Here is a 12,483-nt window from a genome sequence, read left to right as displayed (position 1 = left end):
AGAAAAACTAGTAAGAAAATTATATTCTCTTCGGAACGAAATGTGGATACTCATCGTTATAGGTAAAATCATCAAATATTCTTAGGTATTTACGACTATCAGGTGCGAGCTTGGCACTATTTTGCAAACCTAGCGTTCAAAAGTTCACATAAACGACTGCGACTTTTCTTTTTTTTTTGAAACATACAAAATTGATTACCAAACTGAACTCCTAAAGCATTTATTTGAACAACTTGAGGACGATGGTATATAAGTGGATGGATTGAGTCAAATTTTAAACTGTGATCTGCCTTGATGATCAACAAAAAGATCGATATGACTCGCTTCAGTTTTCTATTTAGAATTTTCCAATCATAGAAAGCGAAATAAAGATACAGTGACGGAAGGTGTGACAGACAAATTTTATTATTTATGGAGCATATTTGATGATGATCAAGACTGTATATATATATATATCGTATCCATATTATACGTATCATATATATGTGTATGTTTACTGTACTGTAAATATAAAAATTTGAAAGTTTATTACTATTTGCAGAAGTATTACTGGGCTGGTCGCAACTTTTAGATCGATAACTGCTAAATAGATCGCCACCTGCTATTAATGCGTATCGGCAACGTGTGCTCGCCATCCGAACATAGCTCTTTCAAATTTAATCTCTCTTAAGTTGCATATACATCTACCTGCAAAAAAGAAAGAAGTAGAATAAAAGTGTAAGTGTACTAGCGGCGTACCGATGGACACTAACGGATGGTCGAAATCGTGCATGTTGATTACATCGAACCTTAAAGGCATTTTTAGTGCCTAGTATTTAGTGTATATTTCAAATTAAATCTAGCGCACATTCCAACCTTGCTGTAATAAGCAAATTATGATATAAGATAATAAGAGAACAAAAATTTTGCGTGAAAAACGTTGAGCCGTTTAGAACGTTTTAAAGAAAAGAAAACAAAGAATAAAACTTCTTTTTGCAGTTTACTTCTTCCTTCGATCGAAATTTACAATATATCTTTGGTTGAATATAGTGTTCATATATTCTTTTACTGCAACCCAGAAACCTATATATCAGTCTGGTAGTTAAGTAAATGTGTATAAATAACGTAAAACACAAATATGCACACTTTACATTAATGTCAACACAACGTCGTTATATGAAAACGTGACAAGATAAAAATGTAATTGAACTTTATTTTACAATAATGCACACACACACAATATAATAAACAACAATAGCAGTGTAGCAGTGCAATAACAATAAAAGAAATTACACTGTTATGCTCACATTAAAAGTACGCACGACGTACGAATAGATTCAGGAATGCTTATGTAGTAGTTGTATAAAGAAAACCTGATGTTTAGGAATTGAGCTACCATCATAATGATGTATACTATTGGCATACTTTTAGGGGAGAATGAAAATATGTACATATATATAGCATATATATATATATATATATATATAGCATACCTGAGAAAAGGAAAAATGCGAAGTAGTGACGAGATGAGAAAACTATATTAAAACGAAAGTGAAGTTGAAATAAAAATATTTGAAAATTTTTCTTTCTTAGGGGAAGAATACAAATCAAATAAAGTTTTAAAACACTTCAATCATCGCTTGCTTTAAATAAATTTAAAATGCCTTCGAAGGGGAAGAGAGCACACCAATTTGTATTCCACTATGTGTAATGTATACAAATTTGGTTGTAAACTGTGTTAAATAAGTGTTGCGTTCTTTTCTTTTCGCAAAGTCTAGTTAGCTCTTAAGGAAGATGTCTTCAAATTTTGGTACATCGCGTGTCACTATTTCTGCCTAGATTTGTTACAAGTGCAATACAAGTGGAAGCGAAAAAATATGGTGTAAAGCGGCTAATTTAAGGTTCCCCTGTGTACTTGGCAATGCTTTTATTGGTCTTCTTAAAATACCAATCGGTTAAAAAGTTTTTGAGTAGCGCGATGACGACCAGAAAGAAAAGAGGAAATAGATGAAGAAGGCAAGGAGTTGGCCGCAAGTCTAGAGGATATGTACTCAATCGGTAAGTGTTATATTTTCGCCAACTGAGCACTCACTATTATAGCTACGATCAAAGAAACTTCAACCCTGGTTGAGATTTAAATCCGTGCGCACTGACTAATGGGCTACTGAGGCGGATAGCTAATATTAAAATGAAGGTAGACTTAATTTGCTTTAGAAGGAAGAGAGGGCGAGAGCCGGAGAGCGGGAGAGATAGAGCGAGAGAGAGAGAGAGAGACCCTTTAACAATCAAATAGTTGAACTTGGCTTTTGTCGAAATTTTCGATACCACCCTTTTTGCCTTGTACGCAACACTTTGGTAAAACATAGAAGAAACATCGCTTCTCTTTATGTAGATCATACATCGCACCTTACACATCGTAGGTACTTAAAATGTTATTTTTGTACTATTTTGGCAGATATTGAAGATAATTGTTGAAACTAAGACCTATGTGCCTAGCTTGCCACATAAATCACTGATCGTTTTGGCCTCAAATTCGATTTCGAATGTGATTTTTGTCGTCTGGCAGGGCCAACCCGGCTATTCGTCTTAACATAATTAAAATCGTGATACCATTGCGGCTGGCCCGGTTTTTAGGCTGAAGCAATAAAACGAGTCAGCTGTGTGTCCGCGTAATTGTAACGTACAAGAACCCGGTAAAGACGAAGGTACTAGCAATACTAAAATAATGAACTATTGCTCTCTCTTGTTTGTTTTTTGCTTCCAATTGCTTTATCTATATAAACATCGATTAATAATTAAACTAAAAAAATTAACATGTGCAACAACAAAATGAAATAAATTAAATCGGTATTACTCGAAAATATCACAGAAGTGAAGAATGTCATTCGATTGTAAACAGCCACTGTACTAAAAGACCAAAAACGAATGAATTTAACAATTGATCATCGGACGAAACACAGCCTAGCAACTGTTAAAGAGAGAAGAAAATTATGAAAATCGCATAAGATTAAGTCGATAAGAGAAAGTGTTTATAAGATATACCCTTTCATACTAGCATATTATAGGGTAAGTAAATGTAACCGTAGGACGTTATGAAAATAAAAGAATATTTTTAAAGGAAAAACTGGATAACACTTACAACTTCTGCATAAGTTGTACAGTACCCTTTCAGGTCCATAAAGAACTGAATTTGTACTAGGTCTTCTATATAGACAGCCAAAAAAAAAAAAAAAAGCACAAAAATTTGTTTAAATGAAATTTTTTTCTTTTGGGCTTCTCATCGCAAAGCCCACGGATGGATGGACAAAAGAAATTTAAAAAAATCGGTTCCATTGGTAATGCCATCTAAAAGAAGATCGGGGAGAGGACGAGCCAAAGTTTTAATTATTAAGCATATTCAGCATTTGTTAAAACGCATATGTTAACTATATATATATTTAATATATATTGATGAGAAAGAATTATTATATGTTGTTCTTTTGTGCACATGAAAATTGTTTTTATTTTTTTACTTATTTCGCGTGTGAATCAATGAATATATTAATTTATTTCATGCTTTTTATGTTATTACGTTTACATATATTGTCATGCGTAACTTTTCAATAACTAAATATATACAAACAAAAAATGTGTCATAAAATTTAATATGCATTTAAAAATACTCTAAGAATATTAATTATTTTATAAATAATTAAATATTTATTAGATAAATTCATTCAGGAGATAATCACAATAGATATCTAAAAGATTTTAATAACTTTGGAAAATTAATTTTAATTAAAGACAAATTATGTACGTAATTACGATAAACATTTTTAATATTCTTCACTAAGCTGGAAAACGATATTTAACTGCAAGGCATAGCATTCTATATTGAATTCCCGTAGTACACAAATGCTATTCTATATAATAAAAGAATTAATTCAATTCTCTGTAGCTATGTAAATGATGCCAAGTTTCTGGTTTATAGATAAAATCAGCCATGCTAATCGTAAACAAAAAACATATGTCTGTTACGAAAGCGAAGCCAAGAAAAAAATGCCAATTTTATATGAAGACTACGTTGTTTTGATTGAATTATTTGTCTAAATTGTATACAGAGTGCGGCACAAACACTAGTAAAATCGTATACATATGGCAGTACTTCCTACATGAATGTTATACCCTACACCCCGCTTAGATATCTTACATCAGGTTTGTGCGGATGGATAGATCCACTTTTTATTATACCGATCGATTCAGAATTACTTTCGGCATTGATCTCAGTTTGTCTGTTCGTCTGGTTTTCTTGCGTTCAACCTACAGGCCGTAAATTTTAAGATATTTTGATGAAGTTTGCTGCACCGGTACATTTTGGCCCAACTACTTTCCATATAACCCTTTCTACGAAAAATAACCTTTTATATGATTAAGTGGGCTGGTTTTTATACCCACCATCGAACGATGAGGGGTATATTCACTTTGTCAAAACGTTTGCAATGCATAGAATGAAGCATCATATGCATGTATTATTGAGTAGCATCAAATTCTGAATCGATTTAAGCAGGTCCGTCTGCCAGGTTGTTCGTCTGTCCCTCTGCGTAATATCTGTTGTAAACATTCTCTTGGCTGCAAAAAAGAAGCTATCAGCTTCAAATTTGGCAGAAACATTGCAAGTTCTTGCATGCAGGTTGGTATTCTAAATATGTCAAGGCGCCTTCGCTGTTTAAAAAGAATAAGAAATTGACTCTCTGTTTATTACTCATAAACTGCAATACATAAATCTGGAAAGATTGGAAGGTATATTCTATGGGCGATGCTGTAGTACCTTTTGTAAAAATGGAAAAAATCGGCCACGCTTAGATAACCTTGTAGTGTGTCATAATTTTATTTATGATTTCTTGATCACTTTGAAATTTGGAATGCACTTAAGCATGTGCGTTTATTCAATTGTCCATCTGGCCGTGTGCGCAACTGTGTAGTATCTGTGGTACACATTTTTCCTTTCGCAAAAATCAAGATATCGCCTATAAAAAAGTGTTTGAAAATGACCTAACGTGTTCAAAGAACGCATTTGCAATACTGGTCTCACGTCTATGTAAGAAAACCTGCAAACACCGCTGCCTTTCCTCTTCTTTGCTACTCATTCATAGAGTAGAACACATACGACATATAAATTTCCACTTTTATTTTGAAAATAGAAGAAACTAGCCGTACCAATCCAATATTGTAGAATATGACATCATTTACTTCTCTTCCTTGTTTTTAGAATCACGATGACGGGTTTTAGAGATTCGGTCACAATTAAATATCATTTTCTTCTTTGTTACTTCTTCAAATTGAAAATTACTTTTAGTGGAAACTATTCATGCGTATGTGATCTGCTGACTTTTAAAACTTAAAAGCAGATTTTGTTAAGTTCAAATAATTAACTTGTTAAGTGTTACAATTTTAAGGCAATTATTTAGGAAAAATATTTTTGGTAATTTTGTACCGGTCTAGATGATCTTTGAGCTTTGAGTTTTATTAAGTTAAATTCGCTTTTCTATGCCAGCTAAGGGAAAGATAGGCAGGACGGATAGATATAAAAACTCTCATTCCTGGCACTTAGGCCAATCAAGAGCTTATATTTTCATTCATTCTACGTCATATATATCAATAAGAACTTTATAATTAGAAACTTTTAACATTAAATCCATTTTAATCTGGTTTTGAATTTAGCTAAAACATTTTTTTATTGGAATTTATGAACAGTATTTCTTACTATGCTTCAAACATATATCTAAAAAAAAAAAAAAAAAAAAAACAAACAAACAAACAAATGAATCAATTATATATAACAGGTTACTTACATTTTAGATAAGATACGAAGATTTATAATTTTTGACCGTCAATCAGTTATTATCCTGGAAGGAAAGAAAGAAAGGAAAATGATTGAAAAATTGTTGCATAAAACCAAAGGATATTTAATTCTTTTTTCCAGTTACTTTCATCTAACTATGCTGGTTACAAACAAATACAATTACTTCATACTCTCATGTACATTTATGTTAATACACAGTATTCATGTGGCCTATATCTTGAAAAAAATTATTAAGAGCGAATGCATTCAACATAAAATTTTAGTTTGAAAATTGAAGATAGTAAGGTAAGTGGTTTAATGTTCGAGTGAGAACTCTCAGTAGGCTTGTAAATATGAAAACAAAGTACAATATTTTCATTCGAAATGTCTCAGTCTAGCCGATGTGTCGGCGTAAAGGAATTCTACTTTGGAGGAGTTTGCAGAATAATGACGTAAGCATTCCGGATCATGATAAGGGCAATTTCGTGTTAGGCACAAGGCTAAGCAGAATTATTTCTGGGATTATGTTGTCTTTGGGCATCTTTGCGTGCATTCACGTGAACAGATTACGCTAATAATAAATAAAAATTCAATTAACAGCAATATCAAAAGAATGAGTTAACACAATCAGCTCTACACGCCAGGATTAAGAAAGTGTTAGTCTATCGATTTCACAAGCTACTATACGAAATATTGACGACAAAGTAAGTTTGCTAAAACGTTGCTGTCTGCACTCTTCTTGTTACGCTTTATGTCCCTCCTATACAGGTTCGTTTTGGTGTATGCAACATCCAGGAAGTAGACCCACCACCCTTGTCTGTAGGCCCGTCTCTCCGTTCATCTATGTACTTCTGTGCTCAACGTGCAAGTCGCAATCTTTTACATATTCTTTGTACCCGGGGGCGCTTAAATGGAAAAACGAACTCTATTGGAAATGCATTGAATTATGCGTATCACCTCTCCTTATACATATATATATATATATTTTTTACTAAGACAAGTCAGTCAAACAATATTGCCCTGTATAGACGTAACATGTGCAACATGGAAATATGGAGATGTTCGTGGACTGGTGGATGTGTGTACAACCGGTAACTGTTGTATCCCAATCACGATTTGATTTAAGACAACACTATGGCCAGATTAAACTCCATCGCACCAAGATTTGAACTCACAAACTCTTACTTAGCAGTCGCAATTCTTCCACACTCGGCTACTAGCGCGGTTATAACGATTTACTTTCAGAACTCGTTAGATGAAAAGCATTTGAAATATGTAAAAATCCTTCAAAACGATCACTGATTACCGGCATTGCGGCATTCTAGGTTGACGTGAAAAGTTTAGATTGCATGGACCGGAATAACAGTTCCTACGCAATAATTTTTATTATTTTATGATGAACAAGCGAATCTTGATCTAAATAACAACCACAATTGTAACAAACATGCACTGTATACAGGTTTTTTTTTTCTTCTAAGTTGATGTGAAAAATTTGGGTCACATGGGCCGAAATAATTGTTCCTATGCAATAATTGTCAATCGTTTATGTTATGTTATCACAAATTTGACATAAATAATAATTGTAGTTGTAAAAAATATGGACAACATACATTCACGTTTCCGGGCCCACCCCATATAAAGATTACAATAAAATGTAAGACCTGTACGGCAACGTCTAGACTAGCTTGTAGCACTGCATGATATATACAATTGGGGAATAATAAGATCTTTGGCAATCAAATTGACATTGATAAAATTGTAGCACACAAGCTCAAATTTACGGCTCCGTTGGAACGTATCGCTATATATAGAGAAATAGAAATTTTGGAAGTTACTTACGAAAACACATGAAGAATTGTGTAAGATGCCGTGGTGTAATTTATGTATTTAACGGTTAAACTTGTTTGACTACGACATTTTTAATCGATTTTCTTTTTTTTTCAACTTTCACGCTTCAAAAGTGACGACAAATTTATATCGAATGCCGGCAAAATTATATCAAATTTATAGTTTCAGTTGGACCAACTACTACTACCGACTGATTTTCAATACAGTTTTGATATAAATTCAAGAATATTTTGAACACTTTCTCGCTCTTTCACATTTCATTTAAGTTCTACAAGTTTTTCATACAACTCGTATATATAAGTTTTTTTATTTTTTTTTTTTCAAGTTACAAATATTTTCGAAATTTCTTTTGTCTGGATGATCAATTTTTTTCGCCTTGGAGGCCAATTTTCTTTTCTTTTTTTTTCCAGTAATCTGTTTCATTTCAGCAACTTTTAGCTATGATCTTTGACGATTAATTTTAACTATAACACGATACCATCAACATTAGTCTCTTAAATAACAATGTATTATTGATCAAAATATTTCAATTTTGCCGGTAAATATCCCCATTAAACGTTCGCGACATTCGTTTTCACTTCAGCACATTAAAAAAGAACTGATGACAAGGCTTAAGCGTTTACAGCACATAAGAACGGATAATGAGCGTTGTTTGATTCGCAAAACAGATAAATTCCACAAGATGACTTCAAAGTTGTGCAGCTGAATTCATTCAAAGGACGTTGATAAAAACATCTTTCAACTGATTGTGATAAATGAATCAATCATTCATCGTCATCGAGAATATTTTAAAATTGAGAAGATTAAAAGATTTGAAGCACAACTATGGTCGTTAGACATTCGCTTTCTTGCATTTTAGCAGAACAAATACTTTATTATTCGAAAAGTGGTTTTGAGCTATCGCTATAAGACTGCCAAAGTTGTTAATTTTAATTCTCCAAAAGATTTTTAAAAACTTGTAATAGATGTTGATTCGAATTTTCCAAGATAATGTTATATAAAGGATGCAGCTTAACATTCCGGAAAAAGTCTACCCTTGCTATGCTACTTTGCTATGGAAATATTAGCAACGAGTGTTTAGATGGCTTTTTGCTTGAAAAGCTTAAAGAGAAGATGGGACAAGTCATTATGGTAATGATACTTTTACTTATTTAGCATTACTCTATTAGAGTCTTTTACTATACTGCTGCTGAATTAATGGGTTAAAATTAAATAAAACCCGATCTCTAGGCACTTTAGCCTGATAAAGCTTAGTCAATGCAAATATAATTACGAACTGTTTAACCCGCTCAGAGTTGTTTGCAAGAACCTAAATGACGTCTATCACTTATTCTCATTAACGGACTCTTTATAGTCCATTAAAGCAACATTGCTTAATACGTGCGATTTACCTATGTCGTACTTGAACTAAATTTTAGCTTTAAAAAGTGATTATGAGTCGAAAATTAATTGTATTATCGATTGCCAAGCTTATGCATGTTTGCGATGGCTTAGGGGTTCACTTGCATTTTGGTCCCGTACCGGTTGTGGGTGTGGCTCTATACTAGTTATGTACATGCTTTTTTTCTTTTTTTTTTTCCTTCTTATTTGTTTTATTGTACTTATGCTAAGTTTTAATATTAATTAATTTAAGGTTTACTTTAAGAACTCGACTGCCATTTTGTTTTAGTTGAGTTTCTTGTATAAGTGGAATAAATAAATAAATAAATAAATAAAAAGATAAATAATTAATGATATGAGGCTAATTGTTTTGATAAGTTTTTGTCCGGCCGGTTTACTTTGATACGTTTAAGTTTTCATTCTAAAAATTTAAGAGAGCTTTTTTGGCAGCTTGCAGAAAGAAAGGCTTGCCGTTTAAAATCATCCATGCTTTATTATTGTTATTTATTTACTCTTAGAATTTGCTTGCCGTGTCTTTAGCTCATTCAAAAGTGGCATACACGCAGATGTTATTCATACTGACCTTAGTAAGACATTCGATAAAGTTAATCATAAGTTACTAATCTTTAATAATTAAATAAAATTAGTTTTACTCAAAGTTTTCTAAATTGATTTCGTTCTTGTATTATGGATCGTACCTAAAGAGTTTTAATTAGATTGTAACTGTGTGAGTATATGATGATGAAATCTGGAACTCCGCAGGGGAACCATCTATGCCCGCTGTTCTTTTGGGTATTTATTCGGAAATTCGGAAATATTAGTGTACTCTCGATGTTAAGCTTTACTGATCGTGTTAAACTTATTCTCCCTTCACCAAGCTTGGAGAGGTTCTCTCTTTTTGTGTCCGGTTTATTTTTGCTGTAAGGTAAATCGCATGCAAAACCTGTTGTATGCAAGGCGAAATCTGCATTTGGTTTGATTTGGTTTGTCAAAGGACTTTTAGGGCACCTACGTTACGAAAGATCTTTAAACGGCTTTGTTAAAGCCGTTAGTTGGATATGCGTTTTTTATTTAGTCTCACATTAATGATTGTTACGTTGGTATGATTGAAGGTATCCCACTACGATGGGATACTTACTGAAAATTACTTCTGTATGCACGGCGTTTATCTTTTATCCATTCTCTCGTTCTTGATCGTTGAAAGTTGGATCTGGGAATAGAATTTTTTTAAAACTTATTCAAGGTGGTATTACGTCATCAGTCTTGTTTGGTATGGTAAGGAATTGCATCCCACTTCCGTTGTCGCAGTGTATTATGAACTCTTTTTCTCGCTTCCATGTTCCTTGTGAAGAATTTAATGACTTTTATTATTTGTTTTCGATGGACGATTCCAGCGATTATGTAACGTCGACCTTGCTTAATTTACGTTATTAAGAGGACTCCTCAGTTCCTTGTAATTCGTCTTAGGTCGAAACTTTGACTCTCGTGATTTCATTTTTTGCAATATACTCACAAAATGTTATTATGTAGTTTTGTCTCAATCTCCTTTATATTTTTTATTCACAACTATTTTTCTTAATAATATGGAACTTATAAGGAAGCAGCCTTCCTTACTTAATTGTTGATTAAATTTAATTAAAAAACCTGTATGTAATTCTACCCAAGCTTACTAAACTATACGAGCGTACAATTTAAACTTCTAGTCTTGTTATCTTCACTCGAAATTGTAGCGCAACACTTCACGATCTAGTTTTGTAGCTTTATATAAGTATTAATATAGCTTTGCTTAAGTTACTCTCTCAAGTAAAAATTAGCATGTAAGTGATAGAGTGAGTAAACACATCTCGTGGTGAAAGCTCTAGGTATCAACGTGTTGGTGTGGTTGCCAACAGCTATAAAAGCAGCGCGCAAACAGCGATCACTTTTTCAACTGTTCAGCAGCAATCAAACTAACAGATCATATACACAAATTTCTCCGGTCAAAAATAAGGCTGCCCACTAAAAACGTGTTGGTTTTTTTATCTCCCTACAAAACAACTTCGCAAATAACGCCATTGTGCACTTTTCGTAAAGTCCGCCAATATATAATTAATTTAATACAAAACCGCGAAGGTTTGTTTAATTTACTGAATGTATTTCTTGACGGCGCTAAGCGAAAACCCAGATACAGGCTCCTCGTTACAAGTGGCGCCCGCGCAAGGACCTACGGATAAAAAGGAACAAGAAGAAGAAGAAAAAAACGTATCAAGGCAAACCGTGTGTACCGGTAAGTTAATAAAGGTGCAGCAAAAGGAAAACCCAACATGGTGCGCACATCGTGGATCTATAATCTCAAAAAAGATGAGCTTATTGCTCTTTGCACAGAATTCGGGCTGGAGATTTTAAATACGGTAGAGGAGATGCGAAAGACGCTGTGAGTACAAGCAGGCTCTACTAATCCCAAATAAGGAGACAATTGAACATCTAGACAAACTAGGAACCAAATACCGCCATTGTGTATTCTGCTTAAATCCCGCCAATATATAATTAATTAAACACAAAAACACGAAGGCTCTTTTAATTTACCGAATACATTTCTTGGAAAGGACCGACCTGGATAGCCCTGGGCGAAACCCCATCTATAGACCCCCCGTTACAAACATCATGCCGTGATCTGCTTTAAATTTGTGAATCTTCCCTTAGTCTTTTCAATCCGTTGAAATTGTATTTACTGTTATTAATTTATCTTGCATTGGCCGTATTAGCTAATGATGTATTTAAATAAATAAATAAATAAAATAAAAATATACTCATCTACTTCAACCGCACAAAAGACCAACAGCTGACATTCATCAACTAAGAGCGCATCACCAAACTTTGGTGGTAAAAATATCGCAAGAGTGATAATAAAGTCTACAACGTTAGTTAAAGGGTGAGGTCGGCAATACATGGGTATTAAAAAAGAGTAGCTTTTATGAAAGCTACTTTCGATAAAGAGATTAGATTATAAACCTCATTACACTTGTACAGAGGACTCCTGAGTAAGTTAAAAGGAATCTAGTTAAACTTATTGTGCCAAGAGGAAGGCCGTGAAGCGTCATTTGCAACAAATACTAATCAGAAATGACAATATTACAAGAGTGTAGCGAAGGGAGGTAAAAGTAATACTTAGAATACTATTACGCCAATTAACGATTATGTATTATACCTGTGTTTCCGTATAACAAAGTGTCAGTTATATTAAGTTAGAGGAAGAGAAATTATCATATTAATGATAGAGTAGCACTTTTGTTCCAAAAACATTTTGTAAGCAACTTTCGCGTAAAGGATCGTACCGTAACAATTACAAAAGTTCACTGCAAGCGTATGTTCAAGAATTTAGTCGAAGGAACTGATGGGCTCCTTTTTCCTCTCTTAAAACTTTACATGTTACTTTAAATATATTACTTTGATATTGTACATATGTAAGTAACGAA

General features: G+C 33.3%; 1 protein-coding gene across 2 annotated transcripts in view; it reads right to left on the bottom strand.

The window, feature by feature from the left end:
- LOC119642809 (furin-like protease 1) overlaps nt 1-12,483 on the bottom strand; it is a 483,953-nt gene that overhangs the window by 291,380 nt on the left and 180,090 nt on the right. For both annotated transcript variants that reach the window (XM_038042089.1, XM_038042088.1), the window contains exon 2: nt 5,811-5,864. The gene's annotated coding sequence lies outside the window, so the exon portion shown is untranslated. The remainder of the gene's footprint in view (nt 1-5,810; nt 5,865-12,483) is intronic.

The sequence above is a fragment of the Glossina fuscipes genome, unplaced genomic scaffold (assembly GCF_014805625.2).
Source record: "Glossina fuscipes isolate IAEA_lab_2018 unplaced genomic scaffold, Yale_Gfus_2 257, whole genome shotgun sequence".
NCBI classification, from domain to species: Eukaryota; Metazoa; Arthropoda; class Insecta; order Diptera; family Glossinidae; genus Glossina; species Glossina fuscipes.
Note: the sequence above shows the minus strand (reverse complement) of the source record. Positions and strands in the feature narration are given on the sequence as shown.